This window comes from Cavia porcellus, unplaced genomic scaffold, assembly GCF_034190915.1.
Source record: "Cavia porcellus strain 051 isolate PalLab524CR breed Dunkin Hartley unplaced genomic scaffold, mCavPor4.1 scaffold_13, whole genome shotgun sequence".
NCBI classification, from domain to species: domain Eukaryota; kingdom Metazoa; phylum Chordata; class Mammalia; order Rodentia; family Caviidae; genus Cavia; species Cavia porcellus.
Genome location: NW_026947496.1, coordinates 23812483 through 23826520, shown reverse-complemented (window position 1 = coordinate 23826520; position 14038 = coordinate 23812483).

Here is a 14038-nt window from a genome sequence, read left to right as displayed (position 1 = left end):
AAGGTCTTGCTATGTTGCACCAGCCAATTTCAGACTTCTGAGCTCAGATAGTCTCCTGCTTCAGCCTCCTGAGTGGTTGTGACTAAGGTCCATCACTGCACCTGACTCCTGACTTGGTTTTGCTGAGCAGCAAGCAGGTTAAGGCTTCCCAGTTTTAGAACTTTCAGTGTCTGCCTTATTTTTAAATGTACACTTTGCGCTGTCTCTTGAGGTAGATATGAGAGAAACAAGGGAGCAGACTCAAAGCATATCAGAAACAGTCTCCCGCAGTTGTGAGTGGAACTCACACCTGTGTGCAATGGATCTAGAACATTTGATTTGGATGTGGGTTATTTTCTGAAGTGGTGTGAACTAGTGACATCTTGTGGCCATTTCGGGTAATTTCAGGTGGCGCAGGCAGGTCGAATTACCAAGTCAGTCATTGGCTTGCGGCTTCATTCGTTAGCTGCCAATGGATACACTGCACACCCAGCAAAGACCACTTTTACCTGTTTGCTCTTCCTTTTGAGCAGAAAGTGATAGTCTGTTTCAGTAAATGTCAGATTCTAATGACTGTTTAGGGTCAGTACTGAATCGATCCCCTGACCCGCCCTCTCCTTAACTGTAGAAACAAAAGCTGGGTGCCTGTGTGTGAGCTGCAAGGGTATAGACTTCTCACTTGCTGTTGGTTGTGGAGAAACCTCCCAGTACTTCCCCTCTGAGGTGGAGTAAGAGCAGTAATTGCTAAGCGTTAAACGAGTTAGGCTGTGAAGTTATTAAGTTAATAAATTTCTTCCACGATGTAAGGTGGAAGCAATTAAGTCACTGTAATATGAGGCCATGTACATTCTTTGGGTATCATTTTTTCGTCTCTAATAAGTGGGTATTAAGCTAACCAGTGAAGCTGCTCCTATAATTTTTCTTTGGTTGTAGGTGTATAATCATTGTATAATTTTTTTTTCTTTTACACTCTACAAAATTGTCCATTTTTAGTAGTGCTCTCCCAGCCAGTGGTTCTTAATGTGATCTGACTTTTGTAGCCTATGACTCTGTGGTATTTTGTTTCTGAGTGACCACTCAGAGCAATAAGTTCTGAGTGACCACTTGCTAAAGGAATACATAGACATTCTACATGTTATCTTTCATCACTGCTAATTCGGTTTTATGGTTGGGATGGTTAGGCAATATTCTGAATCTGAAAGAAACAGATTAACATTTTGACAAATTTAGGTCTTTGTTGTGTCCAAAAGGCACAATAAATAAAAGCTTCATTCACATCTTAAAATACAACATAGGAAAGTATAATGCACTCCCAACTGGAAAGACATTCTACAAAATAAGTGCCATCTGTCTGTTTTTTTAAAAAATCAAAGTAACAAAAGATGAAAGATTGAGGACCTGTTTCCAGTTGAAGGAAACTACAGAGACATGGCAACATGTAATCCGTGTTAACTTCTGGATTAGAACTCTTCTTCTTGATAGTTGTACAATGATTATTGAAAAGAATGTCCCAGCTTTACAAACCAAAATATTTAGGGGTAGAAGAGTGTGGAGGTTACTCTCAAATAGGAAAAGGTACACTGAAAATGGGGAGAGAGAGAGAAGAGAGATCATAGAAGAGAATGATGAATGATAATTCAGCCATATAACAACCTGAGTTCGAGGAATTCTTTACAATTTTACAAATTCACTGTGAGTCTGAAATTACTTCAAAATGGAAAAGGTTGTATAAGGTGTAGTAGGAGAAGCCATTAGGAAGAGAACAACATGGAGTTTGTGGAACCGTTTTAGCAGGTGGCACAGTCAGCCAGGAGACCGCTTCCCGTCACGTGGAGTTGAGTGGTGGCAGCGGTCGGAGAGAGAAGGGATGAAATCAGGAGGTGCCCAGGGGATGAGTAAACGTGAGTTTGTGAGGGGCTGATGGGTGATGGCGACACCACTGAAATAAGAGAGTAGATGCAGGCTTGGAGGAAAAACTGTTGAGTTCCTTCTTGTAAAGCATCTAGAAATTACCTTCCTAATGTTCACGTGGATTGTTGCAGCAGATAGTGGGTTGGTAGAACTCCAGGAAGAGCTCAGGGTTAAGGACAATAGTTTGAGGCTGTTTAGCTGCGGATAGTAGTGGAATCCATGTGCATGGGTGAGGTCATCAGAGAGAGAAGAGAAGTGGACTGAGAAAACCCAGCATTAAAGATTGGGTGAAAAGGAAAGCAAACACATTACAGGATTGGGAATAAAAACAAAGATGCAACCACAGGTGTGCGTGTGGTAAAAATAGTTACAGGAAGAGGTTATATACAATTTTATGACATATTTGAAACTCTATGGGAAATTTTATAGCAAAATCTTATTTTATAGCAAAACATGTATTACCCATTATACTGGAGCAAACCATACTTACAGAACAAATTATAAAGGTCGTTAAAGATCTAGTTACTATCAAAAAAAGACACACCAGATATCTTTTATACTTGAGTTCTTGCTAACCTTAGAAAATTTCTAAGGTCTTAACCTTGAAAAAATTTAATTTGGGAAAAAGTATTTAAGAAGAAAGGAGAGAATTAAGAAGAGAATAAGAAATGCAGTGATACCATGATGAAGAAACTGGCTCTTTACATCCTGCGTTGACTCCTGTATCAGAATTAAACATAACATTTTCCTGGTCACTACTCAGTGGAGATGGTAGCAGAATCTCTGGATCAAGTCAGAATATGAGGACAAGAATTGTGACACTTTTGAGTACTTACTTAATGTGAAGTGTTTGCCATGCAATAGAGAGGTAGTCCATAAATGCAGCACTAGTTATAATCTTATCTTCTAAGAATCTGTCCTGGGTTTGAGTACAAGTACACTGTTTTCCCCCTCATCCATGGGAGACACATCTGAAGAGCCCTACTCTTGCCTGACACGCTGGAGAAATGCTGAACCCTGTATACACTGTGTGTTTTTCCTATGCAAGTATAACTACGCCTTGGTCAACTCCACGCCTGTGGCTTGTGCACTCTGCCTGTACCCCCTGCCCACCCAAGCCTACCTCTGTTCTGTTCTTTGTTTCCCCTCTTCACAGGGCAGCAGAAGTACTGACTAAACAATCAAGCTGAATGTGCATCTTCATTGTTACCTTCCCACAGTGACTTAGGTGAGAGACAGCCCCAGGAGACAGTCCCAGAGAAGACCTCCTGGGAGGTTTAAGCTCAGGCTAAGAGGGACAGTGCCCTGCCCTCTTTAGAGAGAAGTCTGGCCTAGAGAATGTGACTTTCATCATCAGCTGGCTCTGGAAGCATCAAGTCCAGTGGCCTGCTAGAAATCCACTTTGCTGGCTGCATCCAGAGGAGACAAATGGTCTGATTGCTTCCCCCTTCTACCATTGTGAGTGAAGACATGCCTTAGTTCCTTTTACTATTTTTTTTTCCTGTTTTGATATTTTGAGACAGGATCATGCTGTATAGTATGAACTGGCCTTGAATTCACTAAGTAGTTCAGCGATCCCTCTGCCTTCAGCCTCCCAAGTGCTGGAATTATAGACTGTTTGCTCTTTAACAGGATCATTGGTCTTACTTTCACTCTTCTTCATCTTCCATTAATATTTGAAATTTTATTTTTTTCACTTGCTTATTCTCCACACTCTCTTTTTACTCGTATTGTGATACCTTGGCTTTTGAACTTATTTTGTTCCAAATTCATGTTCAAAACCAGAAAGAACTGAACATATTTTTCTCATAAGAAATAATGGAAAACCTAATAATTGGTTGTGAGACCCAAAATTACACAAGCGCAAGTGTGAGATGTTGTCTGGGCTAGAGTGCTGCTTAGACTGAAGCTCCACCCCTTTCTCTCTGCAGAGAGATGCAGAGCTTGACTCACTTTTGACCCATACAGGTTCTTTCAAGCTGGATTTTTGTTTCAACTATGGAGCAAAGTTCAAAACACTGAGCAGATTTTCCCCCTTGAATTTTGATGTTCAAGTCTGGAAAGTCCAAACTTGGAGCCATTCAACAACCGAGCATCATTAATGTTAAGCTTTATTAATCTTCACATAGTTAAGTCTATGTTATTACTGTTGAATACTTTTCTCCTTTTAGCAGAGGTATGGTTGCATTTAGTAGATATTTACTGTATGCCAATATTTGACTTGCCTTTGTGTTTACTATGAGTATAGATCTCTTTTATGGTTAAGGGTGGTACATTACTGCTTTATAGAGCACATCAATATCTAGTTTGTCTTTGATACTGTTACTGTTTCTATTTTATTGCTGTTGCTAGGACGGCATAGTTGTGATTGACTGGATTTTTCTGTATGCCAATACTTGCATTGCCTTCATATAATTAACAACAATGCAGTCCATTCCTGGAAAAGTTGGTGCTGGATCATTTATACTGGAGCTTCATCTCCCAAATTAACAGAGGTGATTGGATCTTGGGAGAGAGGAAAAGGCCTATCGTTAGTTGTGCCCCTGAATGCATTAGTAAAAAATGGATAGTAACTAAAGAAGTCCCCAAGCTGGGGATTAGCTCAAGGGCATAAGTGTCTGCTTGGCAAGTGTGAGGTCATGAGTTCGATCCCCAGTACCAAAAAAATCCTGAACCAAACCTAAACAAACTAATAAGTCCTCATGTTAGCAATAAAATATTTCCACTGTAATCTGCTCAGAAATGTCAACACAACACAATACAACACACACATAACAATAGAAAAATGAGAAGATCAGACAACAAAAATGCCTCCCAAATCTTAACTCCTCAAAGCTAGTCCATGGGAAATCAAAGGGAATGAAATCAAAAGCCATGTAGCTGAATTACTCAAAATGATAAAAGAGGAGATACAAAAACCCAGACCAATAAGTGCTTGGTGAGCACAAAGAATATGTAACTAAACAAATAGTAGACATAGTAAGCAAAATGATAAGCAAGTAGATAGAAGACACCAACAGAAAGGCAGTGAGCTGAACAAAAAGTTACAAGACATGAATGATCAGGTAACAGGTATGGCTGATGTTGGTGATTCAGAGATACCTTAGAAACAAGAGAACTTGAAGAATGGATGCAATTGCAACTAGATGATGCAAGAAGACTAGGGTTAATTGGAATTAGTAAAAAATTAAACCAGAAGGCAGCATAAACAGCATATAAAACCTGTTGACAGAAATAATAAATTTCCAACTATGGAGAAAATTTACCATGCAGATAAGTAAAGCCAGAAGAGCTTTGAAGTGAAGTTTCAGGCTCTAAAAGAAAATAATTTTCAAACCAGACTGATATAAGCTGCAAAACTATCTCTCACAATTGATAGAAAAATAAGATATTTTGGTGACAAAGTACACCTTAAGAGATTTGTGACTATCAGAACAGCAGTACAAAAAATTCCTAAGGATATCGTAGAAAGAGGCAATGAAGCTAACAAGTACGAAGGGTCTAATGGAATGAGCACATTACCCAGGGCAAGCAGTCAACAGAAGGGGAAAAGGGGGAATTAGAAACAGGAAAACAATGCAAAGACAGGCATAAGTCAGTGCCTTTCAGTAGGAACTGTCAATGTGAGTGATTTCAGTTACCCAATGAAAAGAAACATTGGTAGATTGGATCAAGAAACAAAACCCAATAGGCTGCTGTATACAGGAATCATATTTAACCCTCAAAGAAACTCATAGCCCAACAATCAAAGGATGAAAAATGATAGTACATGCAAGGGGAACACAGGAACTGTCTGTTTTCAGATAAAGTAGACTTCAGGCCAAAGTTGATCAGAAAAGGCAAAGACAGTCACTACATATTAGTTGAGAGAATATTTTAAAAGAGAAAATAATTATAAATATTTATGCATGGAACGTTGGTGCTCCCAACATCATAAAATAAACACTACTGTTCATAAAGATTAGGTGAACGTCAACACAGTTATAGAGCAGGATCTCAATACCCCATTGTCACAAACACTCTGATCAACTAGACAAAAGATTGACAACAACAACAACAAATAAAACTTGAACCAAACCTTTGAATAAATGGACTTAATAAGCATCTCTAGAGTGTTCTATCCCCAAAACAAAGAAATACACATTCTCAGCAGGACTTGAAAGTTTCTCTAAAATAGAACACATACTAGTCAATAAAGCCTGCTAAATAAATGCAAAAGAATCACTTATCCCATGCATTTTATCAGATCACAGCACAGTGAAGTTAGAAATATACAAATACATGGAAATTAAACAATACACTCTTGAATAATGGATGGGTCATAGAAGAAATTAAGGGAGAAATTAGTCCCTGAAATCAAATGATACTGCCAGTGCAGCATACCAGAACCTATGAGATACAATGAAAGCAGTCCTAAGACAAACTACTAGGAGCAAACCAGAGAAAGAATTCTTTCGGCAGTGATGGTGATATCTTTTAAATTTCTTTTATCTTTTTGTGGTCCTGGGGATTAAACTCAGGACCTTGGTACTGAATCTTGAAAAGAAATTTTTTTTGAAATTTTAAAGCAAGGTCTCCTAAACGTGTAAATGTTGGCAGGCTGGGCTTGAACTTATGATCCTGCTTCTTCAGCCTCTCAGAGTGCTGGGACGATAGGCACACACCATCATGTCCTGTGATGGCGGCATCTGGAGGGTATCACATGAGCCGTCTGCGAGCCAGCACAGGCAGGCCCAGCTTCTGACCAGTGTGCTCTAGTGAGGACAGCAACCTTCTCACTCACTGATCTATGTGTGTGTGTCCTGAAGTGCACAGGACATGGGGTGAGACTCTGGAAATGACCTGGGTCACTAAACGGGGAGCTCTCCAATAGCAGGGACCATGAATTATTTGTGTTTCCCACAATGTCTGCCATGAGGTCTCCCTCAGTCACTGAGTATTGCCTAATGACTGTAGATGACCAGTTTTCTTTCTGAAAAATTGAACATGCATCCCACTTTTTAAAGTTCTTTCCTGAGATTTTGGTTGATTGAGTTCCTAGGGAGACCATGTTCTCTTTTGGATCTTGGGCTGTGAGATTAACCCCAGATTCATTCTTCCCCAACTGCTTATCCTTTGTTTTATTTAAGTGAGACTAAAGTTGATAATCCTACTTAGAATCAATAGAAACTGCAGTTCTCATGTTGTGTTGGATCATTTAAAATTAACATATGCCATTGATATGAAAACCTCTTATAAGATAGTAAATAAGTATTGCATAGCTGACAAAAAAGCACCCTTAATGTGCTCCTGGTTCTCCTCTATTCACAGTGCTATTAGAGATGCTGGGGCAGGTTGGAGCTAAAGTTATGAGACAGCAATTCAGACATTGCTTCTGCCATTTGTGAGTGGTGTGTCCTTGAACATGTGACTTGGTTTTTTACGTCTCACTTTCCTCTTTTTTATTATGAAATAATAACAGTAATTATCTCAAAGGGATGTGTTAAAGATTAGATGAAAGTGCACATAATAACCTCCATATGGCAAATATAGCACTCAATAAATATTATTAGTAAATGCACTGAATTTGAATAAATGCATTAAATAATTAGACTTGAGCAATACTGTAAGGCTCATCCTGAACATACATAATAATACCAACAGCGACTAAACTTTATTAAGCATTTAATATGGAACTGCAACTCTATGGAGAATTCAACCTGGGTTATCTCATTTAATTTCCATGCATTATTAGATCAAATTGGCAACTAGATTGTGATTAGTTTGCAGTGTCAATTGTAAAATAGCATGAGAGAGAGTCCAATTTCATGGGAAGGTGGGATGCATTATGATGTTTTCCCCAAAGTTTCATATTCTAATTCTCAAAATACATGAATATGTTACATGACAAATGATGATGAAGGTTGCAGATGTAATTAAGGTTGCTAATCAGTTGACTTTAAACAAGAAAAAGAAATAAAGCATCCAATTGGACAGGCAGAAGTTAAATTATCCTTGTTAGTAGATAATACTATTATAAATATAGAAAACTGTAAAGATTGCTCCCAACACTGTTAGAACTAATAAACCCATTCATCAAATTTGCAGAATGTAAATTCAGTATCAGTAGCAATGTTTTACAATTAACAATGATTTCCTCAAAGAAAAGATCAGTAAAACAACCTACTTGCAATAGCTCCAAGGAAAAAAAGTGCTTAGGAATAAATTTTACCAAAAAGCGACATACTGAAAATTATAAAAGGCTGGTGAAAGAAATTGAAGAAGACACAAATAAATATTCCCATGTTTTGGAATAGAACAATTAATGTTGTTAAAATGCTCATATATCCCAAAGCAGTATATTGATTCAGTGTAACCTCTATCAGAATTCCAGTGATGCTTTTTATAGAAATAGAAAAAAAATTCTAAAATTCATATGACACCACAAAAATATCAATTTATCAAAGCAGTCCTGAGCCAAAAGAACAAAAGCAGAAGCATTATGCTACCTGAATTCCAAATATATTAGAGTTCTGTAGGGGTATATTAGTGCCATAAAAACAAGACCCATAGGCCAGTGAAACAAAATAAAGAACCCAGAGATAAATCCATGAACTTATGGTCAGTTTTATTTGCTGCAAAGGTATCAAAGGCACACAACAAGAGAAAGATTGTCTTTTCATAAATGGCCTTGGGAAACTTGGCATGTATATGCAGAAGAATGAGACTAGACCTTTATCTTGTGTCATATACAAAAAACAACTCAAAATAAAGACTTAAGCATAGGACCTGAACTGTAGAACTATTAGAAGAAAACATTACATCGGTTGAAATAATATTTTTGACAATCTAAAGTATATGAGACAAAAGCAAAAATATGTCAGTGGGATTTCATTAAAATAAAGACTTCTGCACAGCCAAGGAAACAATCAAAAGCGTTAAGAAACAACCAATGAAGTAGGAGAAAATATGTGCAAACCATAAATATGATAAGAGGTTAGTATGCAAAGCATAAGGAACTAAAGAGCAAGTAACTTTATTTAAAAATGGACAAAGGGACTGAATAGATATTTCTCAAAAGAAGATATACAAATGGCCCAGATGTATATGTTAAAATGTTTAACGCCACTAATTATCAGAGAAATGCAAATTAACACACAGTGAGGTGTTGCCTTGTACCTGTCAGAATGGCTATTATCAAAAAGATGAAAGGTAATGATGGCAAGGACATGGAAAAAAGGGAAGTCTTTTGCTTGGTGGAGATGTTAATTAGGACAAGTTTTATGAAAAGCAGTAGAGGGTGTTTCAAAACTTAATAATAGAACTGCTATGTGATATAACAATCTCACTAATGGTTTACATTCAAAGAAGATGAAGTCAGTGTCAAGAGGTCGCTGCACTCCCATGTTCATTCCAGCATTATTCATGGAATCAACTGAAGTGTCCACTAACAGATGAATGCATAAAGCAATGTGACTGAGATATACACAGTATATATACGAAACACACACACACACACACACACACACACAGAAGAGAGAGAGAGAGAGATGATGGGATACTGTTCAGCAGAATTATGGAAGGAAAACCTGTGATTTGTGATATGGATGTACCTGAAAGTCATTATGTTAAGTGAAATAAAATAAGCCAGATATAAAAAGATAAATAATTCATTTGTCACATATGAGTATTGTCACATTGAGTATTGAAAAGCTTAACTAATTGATGTAGAGAGTAGAATGGCAGCCACCAGGGGCTGGGGGCCAGAATGGGCCCATCCATGTAATCTAGGACATCTCCCAATTTTAATGTAGGAATAGATATAAATTCTACAAAATCTGAAATCAGAAAAATAAAGTAAAACATCATCCTAATCCTGCTGTCAATGAATAGTTAATGCTATCATTTTGATGAACATTCTTCTGGACATGACTCTAGGCATATTCAGATATGTAACAAGCTAATAATAACTTGGTGTCACTATAACAGCTAAATTTTTTTTTCTCTAAAGGAAGTCACACAAAGAATAAGAGCAAGGAATTTCCAATTTATGGCACACAAAGTGGATTATAGGGCAGGACAGTAAATGGTTATTGTTTTGTGACAGACAGTTTCACAAGTAACTTGATTTCTTTTCTTTTTAGCATCTCAAGGACCTGGAACATTAGTCTCCAGGTCTTGTTTCACAAGCCTTGCAGTTTATAGGTAAAAACAAGAATGGATGAAGGAGGAAGGGATAAAGAATGATTTATTTTCTTCTGGTCCTGATTGAGGGTGAGGAGAAAATGTGTGTGTGTGTGTGTGTGTGTGTGAGAGAGAGAGAGAGAGAGAGAGAGAGAGAGAGAGAGAGAATATATCTGTCCTGGTTCCTGGGGAACATGGAAAGTAGAAGAGACTTTGTTCTGACTGCTTATTTAGAACTCTAGATGGAGGTTCCTTGGCAAGTGCTAATTTCAGCTTGGGTGTAGCCCTACTATCTCTGAGGAACCCCAGTTGGACTAAGGGAGGAGACCTGAGGTTTATTTCCTGATTCCCCAAGTTCTCATATGGGGTAGATGAACATGGTGGTCTGGAGGGCTTACTTTGGATCTTTCCAAGGTGAAACCCAATAACTTAGATGCAAAGGCTAGGGGAGCCTCTGGGAGTCCAAACTGGACAGAAACTTTGGTAAGGACCTTGGGTCTAAGGCCCATGAAGCCCAGTTAAGCCACAGTTAGCTAGGAAGGAACCTCCATTCTGAGCACTTCACTCTTTCGGAGAGAGACTAGGGACCACTTAGAAGTTATCTAGTACAAAGGGCACTGGCCTAGGTACCAGAGATTTCTCTGTAGACCAACACATATCTAGCTTTTCCTCCACCATAATGCAAAGCCTCCAGAACTGGGCACTCTGGTAAAAAATGTGGGCAAAGGGAGTGTACGAGTCAAGGTTTCTCCAGAGAAATAGAGCCAGCACTGTATACTCCAATTGGAGAGAGACAAATTAAATAAAGAGTTGGCTTACGTAATTATGGAGACTGAAAAGTGCTACTAAGATCTACAGTTGGCAAGCTGGAAGCTCAGGAGAACTGGTAGTGTAGAGTCTAGGCTGAGTCTAAGCTGGAGCATGAGAAGACCAAAACTCAGCTGAAGGACACTACTATTCAGGGCTCCAGGGAACAGAAAGAACCCACCCACTTTGGGGAGGGCTGTCTACCTATCACAATGTACGTATTTAAATGTTAATCCTCAAATCCAGAAACCCCATGTTATGGCCCACTCAATCTTAACCATTCCAGGGAGCCATCTAGAAACTGTTTTCCTAAAAGAGTCAGAGTATCAGCAAAGGAGACTACGTGATCATTTGGATTGAATTGGATGAGGATTTGTGATTTAGTTCTTTTTAAACATCCTTGTGACTGCTTAACAGGAGATTATGAACAGAATAGATTAGCAACAAGAAAAAGTTACATATTATACATATATACAGCCCCAGATAAAGATATAGGATCTGGGAATACACCATGTTCATCTTGCAGCCTGCTTTATCTGCCCATATAAACAAACATCTGAGATTTCTGAGATAATAAATGTAATGCTCCATATAAAATCATTTAAAATTTTGTTTGGTAACTCATTTTCGATACATGTCAAAATTAGATACATGGATTCTTGCTGGTAAATATTTAGGTTGTTTCCATTTTTTTTTTTAAACCCTTACAGACAACATCGTACGTAAGAGATTTAAATGTACCTAATTTGTCCCAAAAAGCTTTCAGAAACTCCCAGCTGTAACTACAGCTTTTAAAAGCTTGTTTTGCCATGGTATGGAGAAAAACCACTGTATTTATTCTCTGTAAATGGGAGCATGGGGAAATGAAAGGAAGGAGACTAGGAATTTGACAAGGACTGTGTGACTGTGGGGACACAGGGAGATGGGGCCTGTGCACACCCCCATTCCTGCCCAGCCCTGATAGAGCTGGCAAGTGGCCATCACTGTGCCTTTCAGGAAATTCTGCCCCTTTGCCACACACAGGGTTTCCACAGGTCCTTGCCACGTTACAGACTTCTCTGGGGTCTTTGGCAGAGAGGAAGAGGTGAAAGCTGAGTAAAAAGCATGCTTCTGCTTCCCTGCTGTGCTGATGAACTGGAGGAGGCAGGAGCTGCCAGGGCCCCTGAAGGACGGCCTGCAGCCCTATCTCAGCGGCACAGGACGTGGGCTGCCATGGGCGAGCTCTGTTTATCGAGAGCCGCATGCTACCAATTGCAGGCTACTGCATGGCTTCAATTAGACTTTTTGACTGATGGCCAGTTTAATGAGCCTATTTACAGAGGGTCATTCAACATAGCAATTACACCTATAAATCTATTTGCAGCAGGACTCGAATAACCTTCTGCACACAGCCCTGTATAAAACTGCTGTCTGATTAATTAACATTAATTTCCCCGCCGTATGGAACCAGCTGCAGTTGGTACAAATGCTTCCAGCTCTCTCCGCAGGCCCTGTGTGAATGGCAGGGGTTTTCTGGTTGGGGTGGGGAACATTTCAGACTCTGGGGTGGAGGGAAAGGCTGGTGGTCATGTAGTTGCCCTTGCAAAGAAGCTCATAGTTTTTCTTGTGTCCCTCTGTTCTTTCTCTGGTCTGTTTGATTGATGTTTCGGGGCAGTGTCATATACAGGGGGCAAAATTCAATTAATTGGATATGAAATATTTATAACCCTGCTCTATGTGTCTATCAGAAAAGAGCCCTTAATAGATCTTCTCATTAGTATGAGCTGGTGACTCATTTCTCTGCTTTCACAGTCATTCGGAATTAAAATCCAATTAATCTAATATCCCTGTGAATGTTATTAAATTATTGGAAAAACTGCATTCAGGAGATAGGATGAGGGGAAGGAGCCGGCCTTGTGGATTTCCTCATTTCCTCTCTGCAGAGCACACAATGCCGAGAGACCAGCCCTACTTCCTTTGGGCTTTCAGCTTCCAGCTTTTGGGTTGTGTCTACACTTGGCAAATGAAGCACAGGATTGTGAACCAGGGGCTCTCGGCTGCCAGTGCTGACACTGCCAAAGCTAATAACACAACAACAGCAGAAGCAGCAGCAGCAGCCGCCACAAGCCCAGGACACACTAGGTTCTGAAACCGGCAAAGCATTTGCAAAATGTAATTAAGTGAAAAGGTAAGACTTGCACTGTTTTAAGCAGTTCTAAATGTGTCGCTTTAAAGTGGAATAAGCATTAAGAAGGGAGGCTGAATCAGGGGCTCCCAGGTTCCATGAGGTTCTAGAATGCTGTGATTTTATGAACTCTTAAATTAAGTGTTCTGTAAAATAGTCATAAGTAGCAATATGATTTCATAGGAGCAATAAGCAGGACAAAGAAGGCCAAGATTCCTCCTTGTGTTTGCAAACCCAGGGACCTATTATTATTCATGAATTTTCATGAAAGTATTTGGGATTTCTGCATTCTGGGAGAGGAAAGCAAGGAAGGCAGTGGTTGCAGTAGTGGCAGCCACTCTCCTAAAGCCTTGATTAATCTGATGACAGTTTTGCTCATTACTTACATGTTACCAGCTTTAAACTTCAGGTGATGACTGAGACATGATGATTCTAGAAATCACTGAGCTAGGCTCTCGGATTGTTCCCTTTTTCAGAATCTAATACTACAGCACTGATCGAGTTCCTACTGCGTACCAGACACCATGGCACTAAGGCCGACACAGTTACCGGCTGTATACCCAGCAGTTCTTGACTTGCAGTGGTTGCAGTTAGCAAAGGTTTTGAGTTGTGATTTGTCGATGCCACAGTGGCGCTAAACCCATGTAAATTAAGAAGAAGCTGTTCTTTGAATTTTGATCTTTGTATGGGCTAAGAATGTACAGAGACAGCCCCCTCTTGGGAGATGCTAGACAGCAGAACAAGCTGCAGCTTTCAGTCAGCCACAGTTAAGATGGGGACCCTGAGAACCCTGCTACCGAGCTAGGATGTTTGGAAAGTGAGGGTTACTAAATGTATTTTCCACCTACAATAGTGTCAAAGTATAATAGGTTTTGTAGGCTGTAATCTCATTGTTAAGTCAAGCAGCATCAATACATTTATAACTGAAATGTTCTTCAAAGATGTGATGAAGACTTGGCGTTGATTTTTGCAACAGTTATAGAGGTGAAAAAAGATCACTGAAAACAAAATGGA